Genomic DNA, 17,097 nt, shown 5'->3' with positions numbered 1-17,097 from the left:
TCCTAATTTTTTTTAAAAAGCTAATTTTGTATCCAACTGGTGGCACACAGAGAAATTATTTTGAATAACTTTAAAACACAGTAATTTGACTACATATCCCTAACGGGATGTTTCCTAGGAACAAAAAGAACTGCAAAAACATTTTTTAAACCATTTTTGGTAATCATATGGTTGGTGATAGTATCAATATCGCTGTTCTGGGTAATATGGGATAAGCAAATATTAATCATGGGATCTTCCAATTCTATCATGTTCGATGTCCTTGAGAATCAGGATTCACAGCATGGGAGGAAGGAAATCGAGATGTAAAAAAGAGGTTAGGTAAAAACCCTGTAGTTCTGAATTTGAATTAGAAGTTAGTGATATAAGGGGCACCTGGCTGGCTCAGTCAGTAGAACATGTGGCTCTTGATTCTGGGGTCATGAGTTCAAGCCCCACGTTGGGCATAGGGATTACGTAAAAAAAATTTTTTTTAATGTATGTATTTACATATATTTCTTAGCTCCTCTGTTCACTGAAAAGACCTAGAATTAGTGATTAAGCCAGGAGCAATGAGCCCTGTTGGTATCTATATTAGATCTGGCCGAGGCAGGAAAAAACTCTACACACATATACATATATATCATAAATTCATATATTCATGTATAGATATATTTTATGTATGTGTGACATCAGTTATTTAGCTATTCTTCTATTTCTGGACATTTAGATTGTTTCCAGTTCTTCACAGTTATATACGATACTGCAACAAAGCATTTGTGCATGCCTTATTTTTTTAGTACAAATTCCTGTAAGTGGAATTACCCGGCCAGAGGGTAGGAACATATTTAAGCTCTTGATTAGTATTGTCAAATCACCTCTAGAAAGGTTATACCAGGTTACACACCAAGTGGCAGTGCAGGAGAGTGACTGCTTCATCCCATTAATAGTTATTGACGTTTTAGACATTTATATTGACATGTTTCTGCCAATATGATCTAAGTCAGGTAGAGTCACTCCTTTCTTTTTGTTTTTTCCTCTTTGATTTTCTTAGAAAGGGACTTTAAACATTAAGAATACCACATGGAAAAATTACACTGCTGTAACATTTTTGTGAATTAACAACTGTGTATCAACAATGACTAGAATGGTCATATCAAACTATGTGTATTACTAATTAATGTGTGAGCTTGTTAACACTTCAGTTGCAAACAAACATATCATGAATGTACTGATATTAATTTTTATAGCTTTTTGGTAATTTGGTAGCGACTTTTTGAAATTCCTGGGGTTCTTAATTATAACCCTACCTTTGCAGAACTCATTATATATGTGGAACTATTTCTCAGACATAGTTTACAAAGTTAACTAACTTTGCAAGCACTTCTTACATGTACCTTCTATATGCAATTCCATATGAATATCTTGAAACAAAAAAAGGAGATTATAGATAAAAATCATATTCGGTTAAAGCTAGAGGGATCTTAAAGATCATCTATATGGTCTAGCTTCTTTATTTTATACCTTGAGAAACCAAAACAAAGGGCACTGCATAACCCTCCTGAGGTTATACAGCTAATTTGTGACAGTATGAGATAAAAATCCCAATCTGATTCAATATTATGTCCTCTCAGTGTAACTTCCTAGTATGAGCAAAACTTGAAGGCAATATGTAAAAAATAAAAATAACTGTTGTGTTAAGGAAATGAGATTTAGAGTATTTTCCTTTGAAATTCTATTGTTATGCTACCTTTTCGATTAAAAAAAAACCTATGGAAAATAGATCAACAACCACATTATAAAAATCAGGTAAAAGATCACTTCTGTCATTTAAAAGCTAGAAATAAATTATCCTAATACAGATATATAGCAATCAAAATAGATAGCATCTGAATGATATAAACACACATACATTCTACATACACACACATACATATACTATTGCCAAGACTTTATTGACATTATCTCATTGAATTCTAACAATAATCTCAAGCACAGAGAGGTTGTGTGACTTGTTATGTGACACTTGTCATGAGCATCACTTAGGATTTGAACCAAGGCAGTCCTAGACACAGTGGATTGTTCAAAGTTTCAAGCCTTGATGGTCAGTTTCATTGCCATGGAGGGTTACTATGATTGTCTGACTCTCCCGAGCTCTCTCCCTACAGGGTCAAAGGTTCCACTTTAGAAATCCATTCATTTGAATAATTAATGATGGAATTCCTCAAAGCAAAAATTTTAAGGACAGTGCTTCTAAACCCCTCATCTCCCATTTGCTAACTATGTGACTTTCCATTCCTTGTCAATAACATAGTTTTTTGGAGGATTAAATAAGATAAATTGTATCCATTTTTTTAGCAGAATACCTGACACACAATAAATATTCAATAAACAATCACTGCTATCATCGGTATCATTGTCATCATCAATATTATTAATATCATTATCAACAGCATCACCATTATTATTTCTTTCCAATTAATCCCTTTTTAAATTCAAAAAGTTGTGGAAGGAGTAGTACATTATCCAAGGGGCTGAAGACTCATCAGTTGTTTTTCTCCTGACAGGAGAGAGCATAGAGGTAGTAAAGAGAGATATTGAAAAGAGCAATGAGGAGACCCCAAAGGCAGCTCGGAGTAGAGTTTTACCCCAAATTAGTTGGGATATGTTTCCAGAACAGTTTATTTGAAGTCCAGTGCTCTTTGGTTTTTATCGGGTTTCCCGAGGACCTATTAGGGAATGAGGAAGGGCACTGTTCTCAGGCCATGGACACAGACCATCTAGTCTCTGCCCAAGGAATCCCATACACCACGGCCACCTGCCTGTCCATGCCACAGTGGTGGAAGTGGGCAAACAACCCTCAGCAAATGCTCTGTTTACTGTGCCTGGAAACAGGCCTTTTGCCATGGAAAAATTTCTCATTGTACCCATAGGTACAGGACAGAGATTGCACAATATGAATGATCTTATTAAGACTTCTCGAGAAACTGTGTACATGCTGTGCTTCAAGACTAGGGCTGCGTGTCATCTCTAGGCATCATTCCACTTTTTACGCATGGACAACGTCTAAAGGGGAGACTGCAGGAACATCCTCTAGAATCCTCGTCTGGTCACAGATGCCTGAAGTCTAGCTGCTTTCTGCTTCTGTCTTCTCCCTCTGGTCCATGCATACCATTTAATTTCCAGTATTTTATTTCACACATTTTGTTGTTATGAAATGAACATAAGTACATGGTAAAAGATGAAATGGTGCAAAGGGGTATTCAGTGAAAGGGACAATTACTCCTATCCTGATCCCGAGGGCCCCTGTCCAGAAGTAACTATCATCTGTTCTCCCTTTCTGAAAACATGGTGGAGACCCTCCTCTGTGGCAACCCCTGCTCTGGGTAGCAAACTCTGCCTTCTGGTAGGAGTTGAAGGGGCACAAAGAAGATACATAAGCAAATTATCATTTTGTATATCAGAACATAATTCATGTGACAGACAGAAACAAGCAAGGGAGGTGGAGACAGAGATGAGGGCCACTGAGGGGATGTTTAAACACAGCACTGAAGGAAGATCGACTCAGTGCTATTTGTGGGGAAAGAGCCTTCCAGACAGAGAGAAAGCACGTTCAAGCACGTTTGGCATGCTGTGGGGACAGGGTTTTAAGTACATTTTTACAATTTTTATTTATAAAACACTTATAAATTATCAACCACACAGGCATTCTTCTGAGTACTTTATATATGTTAACTCTCTTAATTCTCGCAACAAGCCCGGGCACTCTTATCATCCCGCTGCAAACGCAACGTGAGGCACAGAAGAGTTAGGAATGTTGCCCAAAATCACAAATCAGTGCATAGTCAGACCAAGACTTTCACAGAGGTTGTATGGCTCCAAAGCCTGTGCTTTAAGTGCTGCCCCCACTACACAGTAGGGCAGGTGTCACTGGAGAACTGGGGGGCAAAATGGGAGCCATGAAAGAACCTGGAACACAGGAACCAGTACACTCTTCCAGAAAGTTCTGACACACGTCCATGCGTTTATGTTTACGTATACGCATATACGCCTGTGTATCCTTTAGGCTTGTGTCCTCTTAGTTAACATGCTTAATGGTAAAGTGTAAAACAATTTTAATTAATGGGAAGGAAAGAAAGATTTGATATTATGTACGCTTTAGTTAAAGATGATATCCCATCAAATAATACTTTGGGCATGAGTGATTTCTTCTATTTTAAAGTCTTACAAATACTTCTCTATTCTGAGGTTCTGGCATACTTGTTTGTTTGATCAATGCTTTCCAAGATACCAAATCGACTTTTTTTTTTTTAACAATTGAGTGGTTTCTTATATAGTCACCATGTTGTACAACCATTGCCAGTATCTCATTCCAGAACTTTCCTATCACTCCAGAAAGAAACTCCATACCTATTAGCAGTCACTCTCCATTCTCCCCTCCCCACAACCCCTGAAAATCACTAATCTGTTTTCTGTCTCTATGCATTTTCCCACTGTGGGCATTTCAGATAAATGGAATCATGTAATATGTGGCCTTCTTTTACTTAGCACCGTGTTTTCAGGATCCATTCATGCATGTGGTATGCATCAGGCCTTCATTCTTTTCTATGGCTGAATAATATTTCATTGTATGCATATACTACATTTTGTTTACTTATTCATCAGTTGATGGACGTTTGGCTTGTCTCCACTTCTTGCCCTTTTTGAATAATGCTGCTATGTACATTTGTGTACAAGTTTTTGTGTGAATACATGTTTCATAATTCTCTTGGGTATACCAGTGGAATTGCTGGGTTATATGGTAACTATGTTTAACTTACCAAATCAACTTTGAACACAATATATTGCATACCACCTCGCTACTCGTAAGGGAAAAAATATAAGAGCGGATGGTTGCGTTAGCAAATGTCCTGTCTTGTCCTATTTTTTTAAAGATTTTATTAATTAATTTATTTATTTTATTAATTTATTTGAGAGATAGCAAGAGAGAGCATGAACGGGGAGGAGAGGGAGAAGCAGGCTCCCCAGTGAGCAGGGACCCCTAGCACAGGGCTTGATCCCAGGACCCTAGGATCATGACTTGAGCTGAAGGCAGATGCCTAACCGACTGAGCCACCCAGGCACCTCTGTCCTGTCCTATTTCTATGAGAAGGTAGCAGATGAGTGGTGGTACCTATTTCTTGGGGTTTAATGTGTCAGGACCTGAAAGTCATTGGCATTCACTGCATATATTCCCCATGCAGATCCCACTTATTGTGGCCCCCTCCATATAACAGGACAGAGAGTGACCATGAGGAAGTTGCCCTCAAAGTAAATGGAGAGCTCAGGCTTGAGTGGCCCAGCCTCTGAGGTACCCCTAATAGAACCATAGACGAGTCCGTCTGGAAAAGTGAAGGCTTTGATTACACTGTTCTCTAAGAATAATATAAATGATGAACATGGAAGCCCCAACTTCTTAGCATTTGCTACGTGCCTAGGAGAGTACTAAATGCTTAATACCCTTTTTCTAGACCTATCATTTACTGGTAGCTACTTGAAATGTGGCTAGTTTGAGTTGAGATAAACCAAATGTGCAAAATACACATTAGATTTCAAAGACTTAGTACAAAAAAGAGAATGTAGAATGTCTCACTAATTTTTTTAACACGTTGAAATGATATTTTGGATATGTTAAGTAAAATACATTACTAAAATTAATTTCGCCTGTGTCTTTTCACTTTTCTTAATAGGACTACTAGAAAAATTTAAATTACATATGTAACTCCTATTTGCAGAGTCAAATTATATTTCTATCAGACAGCACTTATTCTAGACTATTCTTCACAGTAATTTGATTGGTTGGATGGTATTAGCATCCTCACATTACGGGTGAGGAAACTGAGGTTTAGAGAGCTTAAGTAGGGGCGCCTGGGTAGCGCAGTCGTTAAAGGGTCTGCCTTCGGCTCAGGTCGTGATCCTGGCGTTATGGGATCGAGCCCCACATCAGGCTCCTCTGCTGGGAGCCTGCTTCTTCCTCTCCCACTCCCCCTGCTTGTGTTCCCTCTCTCGCTGGCTGTCTTTCTGTCACATAAATAAATAAAATCTTTTAAAAAAAAAAAAAAAAAGAGAGAGCTTAAGTAAACTGCCTGGTATCACACAGCTGTGGCTTCAGCACAACTCTGTCTCCAAGCCTGACTTCTTACCCATTGCTCTGTGCTGTCTTCCCACGGCCCAGAAATATAACCCCTGTGATACAGAAATGGTTATGATCATTAGCTATGGCAAAGAGCTGTCTTCATGTCTCCTTGTAGAGCGCAAGAAGGAATCTGTCCATGTCATTCTGTAATGTAGAGTTCAGGTTATAGCTGGGGGAAATTGCTTATGGGAAAGTTTCTTAAATGCTAACTCTTTGTAGTGGCTTGGGCCTTACTCACCAAAGATAGGAGGTAGATGACACTATTTCAGAAGTTGCTTCCATTTCTCTGATCCCGTATTACAGTTCTCTTCCGAGCCCCAAGTCAGTCACTGCCGCAACACTCAGAGTGAGCTGAATTAGTGGCTTCCGTTTCATCCTTTCTCCTCTGTCAAACGTAAGGCTTTAATTTCATCCCATTTCATTTGAATGTGTGAAAACCTCAATAGGACGTTTTTCATAGCAATGCTGACCTCTTTCTTCTGAGTTGCAATGGAGAGAAGGCAGCAAAACTATTTAGGAGAGAAAGAGTCATTCTATTTCCTTTTTTCCTCCCTTCTACCATAAACCATTCTCTAAAACATGTGTCTTAATTCAGTCAAGTCTGCTTTTCCCCAAGGTATCAGCATTCATCACTCAAAAAGAATTCTCATATGTGCATATTAATGCTCTCTATTTCTCTATTTTAAATACTGTAACTTAATTTTATGCTCACTTTACATATACTTATGTATAACATGTATGGGAGTATAATTTACTTATTTAACTTCAAATACCAAAGGGGAAGCCCAGCTGAGAACACTAGTTCCTTGAGCTATTTTTCCGTGATGGGGAGGATTGGGATAATTGGGAATCGTACTTGGCCACAGGGTCTCATCCCAAATGTTTAAGCCCTCTCATATTCGTAAGGGGCTAGAAATGTTGCTTTCAGCTGTTAAACCAAATCACATCCCCTTTATTTCTTTTCTCCCCCAGACCACAAAAAGAAACATGGCAACTTGGCTCCTAAAAGATTAAGCACAGCTCAAAAATCAAACTCTAAGAAGCTAAACAACTTCTAAATATGTATGTGCCATGTTTTATAATTTTTCTTTTTAAAGTCAAAGTCAATTTTTTTTAAGATTTTATGTTGAAGTAATTTCTATAACCAATGTGGGGCTCAAACGTACAACCCCAAGATCAAGAGTCTCATGTTCTATCAACTAAGCCAGCTGCCTAGGCACCCCCAAAGTTAAAGTTTTAGTGCCCCTAAATTAGGTTCACTTTAACTTAAATGGCTGCATGGGAGATAAACTCCACTATTTGGTTTTGTTTAGTCATCCTTAAAATTCCTTAGCATTTTCAAATGTACTTCAGATGAGATGACAATGAACCGCAGAGAGAAGAAATCAGAAACAATGGTATCAGAACGGTGCGTAAGAATCAGATGACCTGAATCCTAGTTCTGTTTCAACAACAAATTAGCAACAAAGCCTCGGGGAATCCAAATTCCACAAACATTATTGGGTACTTACTATCTTCAAGGCATTGTAGTACGTTCTCTAGGAAACACAAACATAAACAGGACGGTGGAGCCTCAAGGAACATATCACCAAGTAGGAAGGAAGGCATACTCACAAAACTCTGCTATAATATGGTACAGAACATGTGGGTAATGAAGTAGAGTATATGGGAGCAAAGAAAGAAGCATAATTCCAGCCAGGAAGATTGGGAATGACTTCGTGAAGAAGGTGACATTTGAGTGATCCTAGAAGTATGGGTAGGATTTCTGGGTAGGGCTGGAAGGGAAGGGGAGACAACGTAAGCAAAGGTGTATGGTAAGAAAGTGCACAGCTGCTTTGGGAAACTTGTTAGACAGGAAGGCACAGTGAATTCTGAATAATAATGGGAGATAAGTTCTGACTACTCGATTAGAATCAGGTGTGGTTGAGCTTGAATTCCATCTGAAGAATTTAGACTTTATTAGAGGAGGGGACAGCAAAGATAAAGGGTGGACCCATGAATGATCAGCTTTGCTAGGATGATTGTTGTGGCAGCACTGAGTGGTAGAAGTGGTGAGCAGAAAAATAAAAGGTAAGGAGATCAGTTAGATCGTGGTAGGGTTTAGACAATGGAAATGGATAAAGAAGGCAAACGCAAGAGACATTTCCGACGGAGAATTGACAGGGCTTGGTGACAACTGGTTTTGAGATGCAAAAGATGACTGGAGTTTTGAGCATTGATGAATCAGAGGATGGAGATGCTAAGAATGTAGGAGGTTTGCTGAGAAAGAGGCTGAATTTGGTTTTGAGCATATTTCATCTATTCTGAACATATTGGCTAATCATATGAAACACAAATCAATTTCTGACTCCCCTCTTTCCGAAACCCTTCAATGCCTCCCCATCGCACTCAAGATAAAAGAAAGTCCTTACAATGGCTGATAAAGCCTTACCTGTTCTGGCTGCCCACTTTCCCCTTGATCTCCTCTCTTCCCACACACCCCTCTTCTCAGCATCAAGAGCCACACTGGCCCTCTTGCTACTCCTCCAGGACTGCCCAACATACATCTGCCTTAGGGCCTTTCTTGGTGCTTTCTCTGCCTGAAAGCACCTTTCCACAGATGATTCTTATACCTTGCTCTCTCTCTTCCTTCAGCTCCTACTTAAATGCCATCTTTTTAGCAAAACCTTTCCTGATCACCCCATATAAAATAGTAACCTATCAACCCTCCCTTATCACTTTCCCTCTCCCCAATTTGCTGTTCTCCACCTGATATACTCTGTATTTACTTGTTTATTATCACACCCTGGAAACTGAAACTGAAAAAATAAGTAATAATGTAATAGTCCAATGTTTTCAAGGGTACAATGAGGTTTGTTACTCTCACACATCATTCTTGGGACTATACATTGATATAATCCCTTTGAAAAGCAATTTGGCAGTGTATATGAAAAGTCATAAAATGTTGATGTCCTGGAACATTTTATGTTTTGAAAATTCTGAAAATCAATTCTAAGAAGGTAATCTAAAATATGGAAGAGAAAATATACAGGAAAATGTGTATTGATGTGATATTTATAATATCAAGAAATTGGAAAGATTCTAAACATCTAACAATATAAGTAAATTACTATTCATTTATTTAATAATATATTATTCACTTGTTAAAAGGATAGTCATGAAAACCTGGTTAGCAACAAGGAAAATGCTTATGAGACACTGTTTTATTTAAAAGCACAGAATCCACAATTGTATACAGTATGATTTCAGTTATCTTTAAATATGCATACAGAAAATCTAGGAGGAAATAAACTCAAATGCTGGTATTAAATGCATTAGGCTAATGGGATTCTAGGTGGCTTATTTTCTTTAAATCTTTCAGATTTGCTGTATTTGTTATATCCTTTCTGTAATGTGGTTATTTTATTTTTAAAGCAATAATTTTGGGGCACATGGGTGGCGCAGTCGTTAAGCGTCTGCCTTTGGCTCAGGGCGTGATCCTGGCGTTCTGGGATCGAGCCCCACATCAGGCTCGTCTGCTTCTTCCTCTCCCACTCCCCCTGCTTGTGTTCCCTCTCTCACTGTCTGTCTCTCTGTCAAATAAATAAATAAAATCTTTAAATAAATAAATAAATAAATAAATAAATAAATAAATAAAGCAATAATTTTTCTAACCATCAAAAGAAACTGCTGGGGGGGTGCCTGGATGGCATAGTCAGTTAAGCATCCAACTCTTGATTTTAGCTCAGGTCATGATCTCAGGATTGTGAGATGGAACCCCACATCGGGCTCCTCGCTGAGTATGGATCCTGCTTAAGATTCTGTCTCCCCTTCTGCCCCTCCCCCACCCCTTTCTCTTCCTCTCCAAAAAGAAAAAAGAAAGAAAGAACAAAACTGCTGCTACAGCTCAGTTTACCCTCTAGACTGCATCATGGGTACCAATGGGAAGTGTGAATTTCCAGGCCAATGGATTCTGCCTTTAGGACTGAGGGTCACTGACGCTACAGCTCATTAGTCCCCCAAGTCTTAGCTCCCCCACCTCGTCATTCTTAACTTCTTCCTCTTCTCCGCTTGCCTGCATAATTTTAGGCTGTGTCCTCCTGTTTGTGATGGTCACAGGCACAAAACAGTGAAGGCTGAAAGAGCACAGCTTGCTCGTGCATCTTGACAGTATTTATATGCGTGCACGGCTAAGCTGCCTCATTCATGTCTCCTTTTACTTGTTCATTTTTTCTTATTTTAGCCACACTTTCCGCTATGGGCTGACATTCAGGATTTCCCACTTGTTCTTCTTCACCGTGCTTATCATCATCTGATATATTATATATTTACTTGTTTATCATCACAGTTTAGAAACTGAAGCAGTTAAAAAGAAAAAAAAGGGGGCGCTGTGGCTCAGTCAGTTAAGCATCTGCCTTCAGCTCAGGTCATAATCTCAGGGTCCTGGGATTGACCCCTGCATTGGGCTCCCTGCTCAGCGGAGAGCCTGCTTCTCCCTCTGCCTCTGCCTCTTCCCCTGCCTGTGCTCTCTCTGTGTCAGATAAATGGGTGAAATCTTAATAAATAAATAAATAAATAAATAAATAAATAAATAAATAAATAAGGAAATGACTCAATGTCTACCTCCTGGCCATTAAGCTCTTTCTGTATATTACCTCACTTTATCCTCTCAAGCCAGCAAAATAAGTGTTAGTCGCATTTAGGGATGAGGAAACCAGGGCCTCGAGAGGTTAGACAATTGGCCCAAGTTCACTTACCTAAGAGGTTACCAAATTGAAATTTAAACCCTTCTCTTTCTGACCTCAAATCCTATGCCCTTAGCCTGTACATGGATGAACACACATTAATTATTCAGATAGCCTCCATTGATTTATTATATAGACATTGCCCAGGTGAAACAAACAATTGAATAACTGAATAATTCAACCTGAAACTCTCAGTCGACTGGTGCTGAGTGTCTTTGTGTCAGAAGTAACTGGCTCATTGCTTCAGATTTTTTCTGCATATGTCCCCTATATGGACTCAATAACAGGGTGGGCCTCAATAATGATTTGAGACTAAAACCAGCGATCTGAAGTGTTTTAACTATGTTGGTTATCTGCAGTAATCTTGGCATTTAGTTATTAACTAAAATAATTTTATCTGTGTTGATTAATGACCTCTGTTGAAAGATTCAGAAGCTCTCCTCTGAAACCAACAGCAACTTTTTTGATAAAACAAATTAATTATTAAATATTATGTTAGGTCCTTTCAATCGGTTATTTGGACATAAGAATTGAAATTATTAACAGAAGACATATAGGATGTCAAAAGGAATGTAAAATCCAGTCATGACTAATACCATTTCAGAGGAAATTTCTAACAAAAAGAGATTTTTCCATTTAATAATCCATTTATTTCAAGCATCACTTTAATAAAGATTCTAAGCAAACTCTTTGTGATGAGACTGAAGGAACTGAATAGAATTTTCCAGGAAATATCGCTCATAATGTTCACCATTATAACAGCTCAACAGTGTTCTTTCTTGTCTGCCTTCTTTGGCTGAAGTCCCTTGTAGAAAAACCTTTCAGCTCCTGACACAGACGTGCGTAATCATCCTCATCATACCTAACATTTTTGAGTACTTACTGTGAGTCAGATTTTGCTACATACTGCACTTGATTATCTGGTTTTAATGCTCAGAAGCCAATAGGGTAGGCTTTATTGTAATACTCATTTTATAGATAGATAAAGAAACGGAGGCATAGAAGTATTTAGTGACTTACTCAAGAGTCAGCATTTAAAATGAAACACAAGATATGTTATATTGGTTGTTTTGCCTTCTCTATGATCTGAGAAAATATCATTTTTTAAAAGAAACACCAAGTTTGACTTTACAGCTTTTATGTTAAAAGCGAAAGTGAACAGCTTTTTGAATTGCTGTGGCTGTTATGCCAGTGATTAATTCCACTGGAGAAGTGGTTCCATGAGAGCCGAAATTTTAGATCTAAAAGTCTGAGAGTGCGTTTTCCTTGGATCGTCTGTGTGTTCCTCACGAACCTTTGCTCCATCAGCCTGCACTGTAAACTACCCTTTCACTGTAAGAATGTTTTTCTCTCTGAGGGCTTTTAACTGGTGGAGCTGTCCTTGGTCTGAGAGGTCCCAGAAGTTTTGCCTGGGGTCTCTAACCTGTCCCAGAGTTGCTGCACTTCTCAGCTGATGTGTAGAAATCTGCCAACCCACTATGTCAAACAGATTGGGAGAACTCCTAGGGGAGGCCATGGAAATTCTAAAGGACGTCATTACAGTACATTTGTATGTTTCTCTCCATTTGAGCAGAGCTTTCCCACCTTAGATAAGGAAATGGAGAACCTGGAGTTCACTTACTCAGTAAACTAGTTTTGAATACATACTTTGTACTTAACACAGTTCTAAACACCACGGAAGATAACGATAAGCTTCTGCCCTCAAAGACTTTACGTTCCAGTGATAAGACTCTCACACATCAGGAAGTTAAAGAACCCATCATCATAGAGATGGATCAGAAGCCAACAGAGTGCCATGGATATGAAGAATGAGAGGTTCAAGGCAGGGTAATAGAGATGGAAGGAGGATGCTAAAGCTGTGAGGGGGTCCTCAGTTGAGAGAGGATATTTAATAGAGGCCTTGAAGAGGAGGAAGCTAGCCACAGAACAGAGTGTATGGTTCAATTCCACTTACTTAAAAAGGAAATAAACAAAAATTGTATTTACAATATTAAATCCAGAGAGAAAGAGTTGGAAGGGTAGCCAGCAAATTGGGAGGGGAGGAGTGCCATTGGCAGGTGGTGGGGAGTAGGGTGAAGGGCTAGAATCCATAGAGACTTTCACTTTTTACTGTATAGATACTTCTATATTGTTTGAATAGTTTTCCAAAGAGAATGTGGGGTTATGCACTACTCTGTGTGACTAAAAAATACAAAATTTACAAAAAGAATGAGTAAGAGTTGGGTTTATAGAGCAAAAAGAAGAAGATATTCCAGGCTAGAGGAACAACTTGAGTCAATGTCCAAAGGTGAAAATGTACAGGATATGTTTGGGGAAGAGTGAGGACATGAGTGGGACCAGCACAAAAAGGAATATAGTAGATGTGCAAATTGGGGCCAGTGGAGAAAGGCTATGAATGCAAGGCCTAGGAGCTTGAGCCTATCACCCTTGGCCAGAAGCCATAAAGAGTCTTAGAAGTATTTGGTTCAGAGTTGATCAATCTAGCTGCACAAGGATTCATTTATTAGTGCTCCTACTTGAAGACCCAGCAAAGTTAGATGATATGAATTCAAGTTTACCTATCTTGCACACCATGAAAGGCCATGGAAATATCTCCTGTACTCACTGTAGTAAGAAAGGCTCTGACTTACGCAAACCTGTTGTTAGACTTTTCAGGAACCACAGAAGGATGGAAATGCTGTCAAATGCAATTGGGGAGCCTCCACATATACCTGATCCACAGTATTAATTTCACCATAAATCTTTGTGTAATATTTGACATCTATGATGAATAATTCAGATGTATGAGGGAGATTTCGATCCCTAGCATATGAGAAATGACTGAATCAAATGTGTAAAATTTGAGTAAAAATTACTTGATTTTAAAAATGAAATCAGATGTATTCTGTAATATGGTATTTGTTTTAGTTCATTTGTCTTTTCCTTAGGTGAATTGGTGAAATCAATATTTTCTTTAACCTCCTGTTTATGATTATACAACTATTCAAACACTATATATGTACACATTATATTTTATTCACACACACACACACACGCGCATTCATATAACCGACACAATGTAACAAAAATCTATAGCTACCTAGGAGTGGGGAAGTAACACTCCTACAAGCCAATCTTGAAGGAACATTAAATCTAATATGAGGAAAAATACTGTAGCTAGTTGAATCTTGAGTCATGCATTGTGACTCATTGTAAATGATTGGATTCTGAGTGAGATATTGACCAGCAAGTGGAAGAGAGACACAGCAGAGTCCCAGAATGATGATGCCAGTTAGGTTTGTAAAAAAGCGTGGTTGCTGCCTCCTGCAAATTGTCTTGTAACCAGAAGTCAAGTTTGAAGAAGAAACTGACAATTAAATTTCACTTTCACTTTTCACTTTTCTTCTTGTTCAAACTTTAAAGACTTTTAATCCCCATCTTTCCCCCCACAACCCTGCCCCACTCGATCTGTCCTTTTTCTGAGGCAGATGGAGTACTTAATAGGCATAACTGAGTTCCCTGCTTTGTGAAGGGAAGACAACAGGGGACAAGACGGATTCAAAAAAGCTTCACAAATTACGTGGAAAGAAGGATCGCTGGTTTCATATGTTGCATTTTCCTCAGAGCCCCTTCTCTGTTCTTCTTAATCCTTCTTTATCCTCTGAAATTATGTTGTGGCATGTCTTCCCATCACGAGGATGAGGGCAGCATGAGGCATCTGACCTCCGTGTGTTGGGAGAAGGCAGGAATGCAAGATGATCCTGCTGTGCCTTAGGTGATTAGGTGGACTCAAATTTTAGGAAGACAGTTTGGGGAATGATAAAAAAAAAAATCCTTCAAAAAATATCTAGATCAGAAAAAAAATTCCTCTAATCATTTTAATATAGTTCTTAACACTGATTTCATCAATTCAATCTGGTAAATAAGTACTACTATCTGCCAAGTTGAATAAAAAACCATTCATGTAGTCCTGATAGCATTGTGCTAATCAGCAGGATTACAGAAGTGCAGAATCTCCACTTCTGGTACAGTTTGGACAGGGGAAGTCTGGTCTCTGCCTCTCCCCTCTCTGTTTCACTCTCTCTGTCTTCCTCCCTGATAAATGGGCGCTCTGTATGTATCTTCACTTGGGACTCAGTGCATTTGTTTAAATTGTATCTGAGTAAGTCTGAAACCCCACAGCTGGAGAAAAAACTTCTTCCTGAGTTTGATGTTCTTTAATACACAGAAAGATGGGGCCTCTGTGAATGACAACAGCTTATACAGATGCTGAGAAAGTATATTAATTTATGTGTGCAGAAGTGAGCAAGAAGGTCATTCTAAGCAGAAGGATGGGAGCCAATTTTGTAGTCACACAAAACTTTTTAAAGAGAGGAATGAATAGGACTGGTGAAGAACTGATACACGAAGATAATGCTGAGCAAAATTAGGAACAGCTAGAGAGTTAGGATAGACTTTGGCGAAAAAAATAATAACCACCTTGAATTTATCTATTTATACATCAATATGTTTGAGATGGATACATAAATATCACTCTGCTGATAATATTGCAGATCCCCCAAAGCAAAGGAACACATGCCCCATTCATTCCCTATTGACATCAGATAGTTTATCAAGTGTTTGTGACCTAAAATGAGTGGGGGAATCTTACTCTTTAGTTCATTTCTGCTTTTCCCCTAAGTTCAGGGATAAAACTTTAACGTTTTTATAGATAAATATTTTATTATGTTTAATTTTATTAAAAATATACAAACATATTGAATATTTATAATTTATAACATAATTTTATATGTTTATATATTTATAATTTACTTATATGAAATAATCTGTTTCTTTGAGGGGGGAGAGAGGGACTTTGAAACGGAGGGAGAGAGAATCTTAAGCAGGCTCCATGCCAGCTCAGAGCTGACGTGGGGCTCGATCTCACAACCCAGAGATCATGACCTGAACCGAAACCAAGAGTCGGATGCTTAACCAACTGAGCCACGCAGGCACCCTATATGAAATAATTATTAAAATATACAATTAACAGTATCCTCAGAGTCGTATATTTTCTTTTTATTAAAGTGCTTGCTCATGAAAACACTATCTTTTCTTTATGTTAAAATTTGTTAAGTGCTTCAGTATTCTGCTTTTGTGATACTAAGAAATGTTTAATTTGTGGGTTTTTTAAAAAAGATTTATATTCAATGTTTTTCTCTTTTTTCTAACCAACAGCTAAATTTAGACATTCTGCCTTATGTCACAAATGATCCTTGTTGTACAAAAAAAGTTTATATTTTGGGGGGCTATGGAGACTTCTTGTCCTTTAAGCCTTATTTACAAAGTTTTTCTCAATTGTTTTTTAATGTCCTTCATCTTAGCTTGCCAGCAATAAGCAAAAATAAAGCTGGGACTGTGTCAAAAAATTCACTGGCCCACATTCATCCTTTTTTTCAGCAGAGTTTACTCAATAGTGTTCCCCATTCAGCTACTGTGCCAGCCAGCCGAAACAGCTAGCTGTTGTCTGAAATGAAGAATAATTGGAAACATGGTTCCTGTTTCTTTTCCTGCAAGTAACAATTCATCCATTTAACATTCTTTTTGTGATCTTAAATTCTGTGCTGGACAGCGTTGTGCTCACTGGTCAGTTGAGGCCAATCTGAGAAATGTTAACCTTCTATTCCCACCGCTGACCCTCCCACTGGGAAGTAGTGATGACCATCTGATGGCCTGGCACCTTCACCTAGAGTCAGTGACATGTGGCCCCAGCAGCTTTGTGTAGGTAAATGGACATCACGCTGGAAAATGCTGGGCTGGGAGAGAGAGTAGTAATTACAAAAGATAAAATTTCTAGCTATTATGATCCCAACTCTATAGATAAAGAAACAAAACCCAGGAAGGTTAAGTCATTTGCCCAAGGTCAACTCTGCCAGCAAGCTGTGGAACAGACTGTCTAGTTGCAGCACCTTTCTTCTGTACCCTGTACTACAATAGCTCTTGTCCTTTATGGCCAAGAACATGATTGGTTCTGTAAATATTCTATACACCTATAAAAAGATTGCATGTTCTCTTTTCATAGCATAAATTTATTGTTTTTATACTTCTATACTCATTACACACATAAACTCATATTCACGCATGTGTAATAAGCTTATAAGTTATATTATAGTCTTCTGTATTCTTGCTTGTTTTTCATATTCTATCAAATTCTGAAAGAGCTGAATTAAAACCTGCTACAGTTGTCATTTTTGTCAAATT

General features: G+C 38.4%; 1 protein-coding gene and 1 long non-coding RNA gene across 6 annotated transcripts in view; one reads left to right on the top strand and one right to left on the bottom strand.

Annotated features, from left to right (window-relative positions):
* The window catches only part of MKLN1 (muskelin 1), a 331,746-nt gene that overhangs the window by 31,633 nt on the left and 283,016 nt on the right, over positions 1-17,097 (top strand). The window lies entirely within an intron of this gene.
* Positions 1-17,097, bottom strand: part of LOC123788948 (uncharacterized) — a 35,430-nt gene that overhangs the window by 8,568 nt on the left and 9,765 nt on the right. For all 4 annotated transcript variants that reach the window (XR_015723865.1, XR_015723864.1, XR_006778621.2 and 1 more), the window contains one exon: positions 6,393-6,663. This is a non-coding gene — a long non-coding RNA (uncharacterized LOC123788948). The remainder of the gene's footprint in view (positions 1-6,392; positions 6,664-17,097) is intronic.

Source organism: Ursus americanus, chromosome 3, assembly GCF_024610735.1.
Source record: "Ursus americanus isolate L20-20 chromosome 3, mUrsAme1.1.p, whole genome shotgun sequence".
In the NCBI taxonomy this organism is placed as follows: Eukaryota; Metazoa; Chordata; class Mammalia; order Carnivora; family Ursidae; genus Ursus; species Ursus americanus.
The sequence above is the reverse complement of the archived record's forward strand: the minus strand, read 5'-3'. Positions and strand labels throughout refer to the sequence as shown.